The sequence below is a fragment of the Ruditapes philippinarum genome, unplaced genomic scaffold (genome assembly GCF_026571515.1).
Source record: "Ruditapes philippinarum isolate M1 unplaced genomic scaffold, ASM2657151v2 ctg3664_1_1_1_1, whole genome shotgun sequence".
NCBI lineage: Eukaryota > Metazoa > Mollusca > Bivalvia > Venerida > Veneridae > Ruditapes > Ruditapes philippinarum.
Window position 1 is genome coordinate 224,228 of NW_026853478.1, and position 7,559 is coordinate 231,786.

The 7,559-nt window shown below is 31.4% G+C and overlaps 1 pseudogene; it reads left to right on the forward strand.

The window, feature by feature from the left end:
- The first annotated feature begins 817 nt into the window (after positions 1 to 817).
- Positions 818 to 2,864, forward strand: LOC132736999 (uncharacterized; annotated as a pseudogene).
- Positions 2,865 to 7,559: the final 4,695 nt, after the last annotated feature.

The following is a 7,559-nucleotide window of genomic DNA, read 5'->3' on the forward strand; positions in this document are numbered from 1 at the left end:
TTTCCTCGTTTAGTATCGGTTTCAAATAAAACGCATTTATTCCTGATGCTTAGGCTGTAAACACTGTATACTAAAGTACTTTTAAAACAAAAGTTTAGGAAAAGAGAAATGTTCATATTTTTGAAATATCAAAACACTTTTTCTTCCAAAAAGACATAATGATTTTTATATGTTATGTATAATAGGAGCAGAAATGCTCAACCACTAGTAAAAAATGAGATTTCATTTCAAAAGATAAAAATATATTTTTTTCATGAAAATAAAAAAAAATGAAAATAAGAAAAGATAAATGTTCATATTTTTGAATTAAAAAATACTTCTCTTTCTAAAATGACATTATGATTTTATATGCAAAATAAAGCAGGAGTACAAATGTCCAACAACAAGAATATAATTAGATTTCATTTAAAACAAAAATAAATAAATAAATAAATAAATAAAAAATAAATAAAAAGATAAATAAAATAGAAAAAATATTTAAAAAACAATATGTCCGTATGACACTTTTGACTGCACTTTATTGGCTGTCACAGTTATAAAACCATTCTTTTTTTATTTCTAATTCAGCGCTACTTTAGCAGGCGAATATCGTCAAACATACTCTTAATCAAAAACACACCCGTATATTTTAAAGAAAACTTATTTGCTAGTATAGTAATATTCAAATATTATTCTAGATAATTCTCAAATGAAATTCCCAAGGACAAAATAATAAGGCTTTGTGATTAGATATCTAATATGGTATAGTACCTCAACTGGTATGGAATTGTATAGATTTATTTAAAATCTCGTGATATTTAAAATTTTGTTGTATGTAATGGTAAGGTATAAGACCAATTACTGGGAATTTAAGTATGTTGATTACAAAGACAGAGGAGGAAGTTTTAAACTAGAAACTAGAAAATTTTCAAAATTTACATGTGTTAGTTAAAGATTTAGAATGCTCTAATTCCATTTTCAAAAATAGTGATTATTTCTACACACTCTCTATGTAAATGTAAAATAAACATGTTTTGAGTACACACATACTACACATGTTAAGTTTTTAACTCTACACACTATAGGTAAATACTGTAAGATACTGCAAGTTTTTTAAAGAAATGTCCAACTTATTCTGACCCTTGCTACAAAATGAAGCTTTCATACGAAGAGCCATAAATTAACTATCATCTCCTGACAAGAAGGTGCCATAAAACATTGGTTATCTTCGTAATTAAGGAAGTTTTAAACAGAAACAGCAGACAAAGCTTGTTCATAAATAACTTTGTACAGGCGTAACTGTTATGTGTATTTCCTATAACTCAAGCCTTTTTAAATATGATGATAATGACATGACATAAAGACCTAATGTAGTGCAAGGTGGTCTTAAAGACACATTAAGACTACAATTTGCATACAGTTTTCAAAGTCTATTATTTAGTTTCGATATCCTGTCAGAGATTCCAATTTGTAATTCATTATCCATATTATTGAGCCATATTTCATAGCTTTTGCATTAGTGCAGTTAATAAGTAAAAAAGTTAAAAATTAATGATATTGAATAAGTATTTTATATGAAGTTTTAATACTGTTTTATAAGCGTTTTGCAACTTAATAAAATTATCTTCACTCTATTTCTTATCATTCTATTTCTTTTAAGTATAGGTGTCTTACGTGATTAAATCTTCTATAACAACATTATAAAGCACATGTTGAATATATTAAACAATCATCAGAAGAAATACTGAAAGTAGTTTGTATAGCATAGTCAGAGGAATCCGATTGCTTCACACACATGGGTATAGGAATTATGGCTACAGATGGATATGGTGTCTCCTCAATAGTATGCTAGGAATCCGCGCATTCCAAGACACTGTGAGACATGCTTTGTCTGTGATGGATCCGGAAGGAGTAAGAGAACGACATCGAAGAAGATTAAAAAGGCGACAGTCTGTAAACTCCGGCCCAAATTTTGTCATTCACATCGATGGTTACGACAAATGACAAACTAAAACCCTTCGGAATATCCATACATGGTGCAATTGACGGATTTTCGAGGAAAATTTTATGGCTGAAAGCAGGGCCATCAAATAAAAATCCAAAACATATCTCTCATTACTATTTGAGCTTCTTAATGGAACTAAAACGCATTCCAAGAGTGCTACGTTTTGATGCTGGAACTGAAAATGTTCTTATACGTGATATTCATATTGTTTTACGCATGCATCATGTTGATAATATGTCTGGATTCAACAGTTGTTCAACGGGACGATCTACAGCCAATCAGAGAATTGAAATGTTATGGAGCATATTGAAGAGAGGATTTACTTCTCTATGGAGAAATCTTTTCAAAGATATGATTGATGAGGGTATATTAGACAATACGGACCCCATTCATTTGGAATGTATATCACTTTGCTTTCTTCCAACCATTCAGAAACACCTTGACAACTTTGTTGAAAGCTGGAACGGACACAGAATTCGCTCTCAAAGAAATAATGAATGCCTAACGGGAATTCCAAATATAATGTATCACCAGCCATTAGTGTACAGGACAACTGAACACTCTTTGCCATTGCCGTGCGAGACCGATAGTTTGCTACTATTAACACAACGATATTCACAAACGCCACCTCTGTGCGGCTGCTCGTCTGACATGCTTGAGTTAGCTTGAGTAGTATCAGGGTTTGATGAAAACTTCTTTTTACAAGTTCGCTCTCCAAACGATTGTAAGCAACTGTATGAACATTTAATTAACGACATTTACAGACACCTTTAATAATAATAAAGATGTAAGTGACATGAGAGATTCTTACTCTCATTTTATACTTTTAACGAGGATCACCCAATGAGTTATGACAATATATACACCGTTGGATCTTTTAAATTTTATACCAGTGAGGCCATTACTTGTTTAAAGTATATTCATTAAAGAAATAAAGTATGGTAATGCAGTTGCCATGATGATATTCTGTCAAGTGAGTGCATCTAAAGACACTTGGTCGCGATTTTCATATTTTTGCCATTTAAATCATCACTCAAAGTAAATAGTTTTAACTACATTTATTTATGTAGGTCTATGTTAAAATGCTCAAAATGACAAATGTTCTATCTTATTGCCAGCAACGTAAGTAGTCGGCTAATTTGAAAATTTATTTTATTTCTGTCGCCTTAACTTGATATACGATATTCATCACACAAAATATAGTGGAGTGTTTTTCTGAATGTAAGATTTATTTGTTATGGCATAACATAACAACTTTCGGAGTCATTAGATTATTTCTAAGTACACTGAACTTAGAAAGTTTATCATATGTCATACACCGTATTACAACAATAGTCCAAATATGCTTGCCCAAGCGCTTCTCATCATGTTACTTTCTTGCTTATCAACCAACTATGGATCAAAAGCAAATTCTCTGGAAATGTTTCAAAATATGAAATGGTTATCCTTTCATCCAGGTGTAAATTCTTTTCTGGAATTATGGTATATAAACCGATGAATAAATTAACGATAGCATATATTTCTAATCTAATTCCGTTATCTCAAAGATCCACACATAAAAAAGACATTATGCATCAACGACCTAAAACAAATGTACATTTTATTTTTCTAGTATGGAGTTAAGGAACACTATTCCTTAAAAAAATTAAAAAAATTTCAAGTCTTCAATTGTCTAAATCAATTCAAACATTTATTATTATTTACAGATGAATTATAGAAAATTTACCTATACTATAATATAATATTATGTCTGTCTTCTTTGTTGATTAAGATTTACTGAATGATGAATTTTTATAATTGCTTTAATATGTCCTTTGTAGTGTTTATGTTTTATGCAGACATATATGTATTTACACATTTTTGGCAGTGATGATGGTTATTTTAACATACGAGTGTTTGCTTTCATGATTTGCACGATGAAGTGCCTGACTGTAAAATTATATTTTTATTCGATGTAAATAAATTTTCAAAGTATTTTATTGTTTGTTTAACAACCCAACTTTGTGTTTGTGTTTGTGTTTTTTTTTCTTTTTCCTATCTATTCTGCTCAAGGATTCCATATGATCATCTGTTATATGACAAACAAACATACCGAGTCGGAAATCATAGGGACAATCATTTTTGTGTCGCCTTGAAAAAGGCGACATATAGGGGTTACTTTTGTCGGCGGTTTCGGCGTCGTTGTCAGCGTCCCCTTAAGCTAGTCAGGAGCATAAATCAGTCATTATAAGTCGGATTGACTTCAAAAACTTGGTATGCATGCTGCTTATAATGACCCGAAGTGCAGTTCTTAATTTTTGAGTTACTGCCCTTTGTTAATTTTCATACTTTATTTTTGTCCGGGCAATTTCTCCTAATGTATAAAAATATGGACTTGAAACTTCATAGGATGATATATCTCATTAAGAAGAAGTGCAGTGCACAAAAACCGATACTCTGCATTTCTTATTTTTTGAGGTATTGCCCTTTGTTAATAGTCATACTTTATTTTTGTCCAGGCCATTTGTCATAAAGTATAAAAGCTATGGTCTTTACACTTCATAGGATGATAGATCTCATTAATCTCATTAAGAAAAAGTGCAATGTACAAGAACCTTTACTCTGCACTTCTTATTTTTGAATTAATACCCTTTATTACTTTTACATGTATTACTTTATTTGTGTCCAGGCCATTTCTCATAAATTATAAAAGCTATAGACTTGAAACTTCATATGATGGTATATCTTATTGATATGAAGTGTAATGCACAGAAACTGCTGCTCTGTTCTTCTTATTTTTGGAGTTATTGCCCTTCGCTTTATTTTCATATTTGATTTTTGTCGTGGTCATTTCTCCTAAACTATATTGTTCACAAGGCGACACATCCGACTTGCGGAGTTCTAGTTAGGAATTAAATCTCGGACATCGTTTTGACATAGTCACCGAAATTTAATGTCAAGAAGAACTTATAGAAAGTATTAAATGTTTCAATACAAAATACTTGCAAATTATTGATCAAACACCATTTTGTAGTGATCATCTGCTTGTCATGACCAATATCAAAACCAAGCTTTAACTATCTAGGCCAGAGCGTTCTCAAGTAATTGATTGGGAACCATTTTGGCCCGCAGGGTTAGCTTTGTACAACCACATTCGTAACAGATAGCATTTGAAATATATTTCGTACGTATGTGACCACATTCGTAAAATGTGCTACAAATGTGTTTGTCCAACATGAAGGTTGTCATGAGAAGCACATATCATGTTTGAGTACCATACTGCAAATATTCAATTAGTTGGTTTTTATAACAAAATCACTGCAATAAGCACCATCACAAGTAAGCATCGTCACTGAAATCAATGACATTATGAATTAGTCATTTTATTATAATTTCTGCATCGAAGGCCCTGCCACTACCACTATAATAAGGTTACAACTTCATCTCGACTAGCTGAAGTGAATACCAACATGCTAAGATTGATGGTTCGAACGTGGTAGCGGCATAAATTTGATCTTTCGACATCCAGAGCTATTGAAAGTATGGTGACGAACTGAAACTTACCATGTCCTGGACAAACTATATTCAACTTTTCCCTGAGCGAGTCGCTAGCCTTAAGTTTTGGAAGGCACGACCTTGTTCAGCGAACAGTGAAAATTCAAGATATACATCTTATTTCTTAATTACTCTCACCTCACTTAGCCAGTCTGTGAAACATTATTAAGGTATTGTTTAGTAATAATCCCGCCTGAAACAGCGGTGTTTGTGTGCTCGTGCATTTTTTATATATGTTCTTGTTCTTGGTATGACTAGTCCATACATAGTCAGATTTTCTAAGTTCATTTTTGTAACACATTTTTCTTGTATTTGTCACCAATTTTTTTAATAGAAAGTAGCGGTGATGCGACCATGATTCTTGTTGCTATATTCAATATCCAGATTCTCACAGCTCCCTATTGAACTTAGATTTGTTTTGTAATAAATTGTAAACATTAGTCAGATTTAATCACATCATTTAAATACTCACACACAAGTACAATTTAAGAATTGTAATGGTACATGTTATTTAATTTGTACTTAATATTAATTATTTAATGTTGGAAGCATAGGTTACACTGCACAAAGAGTTTTTAGAAAGATTTACCACCCCTTAGTAATAAAACTGTGTGCATATGCCGCAGGCTAAGTCTAAAGTACGATTAAATTGTAATAAAGCCTTGTTTTAATTTTTTCTGACACCTTAGGATTACTCGTTTAAAATGGATTTTAAGGTATTAGGACCCTAATGGGCACTATCAGGAACTAAAGAATTGACATCATAGGTCAGATGTATACCTTAAAGTACACCTGTATGCAAAATTTAAATAAAGTTTACCGTACGGAAATCAAGTTATGGCCACTTTTCTGAACTCAAGCTAGGATGTTATGAGGGTGCTTTTTTAGAAATGAGGAAACTTTAAATAGTCTGCAATAACATTCTAATGAAAAATGTTTTCCCATGAATTTTTGGTAAAAAACAAATAGTACCATTCAGCTAACAATCCACATAAGCAAAATTATAGTTTCTACTTAAAATTTATGAAATCTGTATAAAAATATTACCCTACCCCACCCATTTTTACCACATGTCTGACCATTTTTCTACTTAGGGAGCCTAAGAATTTACCCAAATGAGTGCCTGTTTTCAAAGTTTCCCTAAATTTTTAACAAGTATATTGGTTGATCTTGTAAAATATGAAATACTTTTACCGTCTAGTTTTGATTATATTACACTTTGAAAATATCAGGTACCATATTTATTACTAGATTTAGCATAATTTAGCCAATAAATACCTATATAAATTAAAAATTCAAAATTAAACACTTTTTTCTTTCCACATTGGACATGAGAGATACATAAATAATTTTAAAAGAAAAAAAGAAAGAAAAAAAAAGTTGACCCTTCTGGGGATCAAACCCATGGCCCTCATTTTCAATGTAGTTAACAGTAATTCTAGCCTATTTGAATACTCTTCAAAGCGGAGGTAATGCATTAGGGTGCTAATACCTTAAATAAAATCAGTCAGGTTGTATATTAAAAATTTATGTTTATTGCCAATTTTGAAAAAAATTAAAGTAGGGATGCCTTGTGACAGACTATATCGGGACTCATTTATACCTTTAAATTTCAAAATTAGTTTTGCTGGATGTGATAACGACAAAAAATGCTATAGGTGGCGTGCAATTAACAGATACGTCAGTCGCTATAATAATTGAAAGACGCAAACATTTGTACAGCAAAGAGACACACAGTCAAGTCATCACACCTATTTAGTTTTTGTTGGCGAATATGAAGAAAGTGGAGGGTTTAGCAAAGACTGTTCTTTGCATTCATAATATTTTTTTTCTCTGTCCACAGAACAGTTCGATTTATATAAATATCAGTTTTAAAGTCAGACAGTTCGAACTTTTGACACCGACAATATGCTAAAAAATCGGTAATTAATCGAGTTTCTTGCAATAGTTTAACCTTTTTTTACTTATGCTAAAGATAAGATAATTACATAATCTCAGTATTTTTAGCTTGACTACACAAATTTTATAACAGACTATCTAA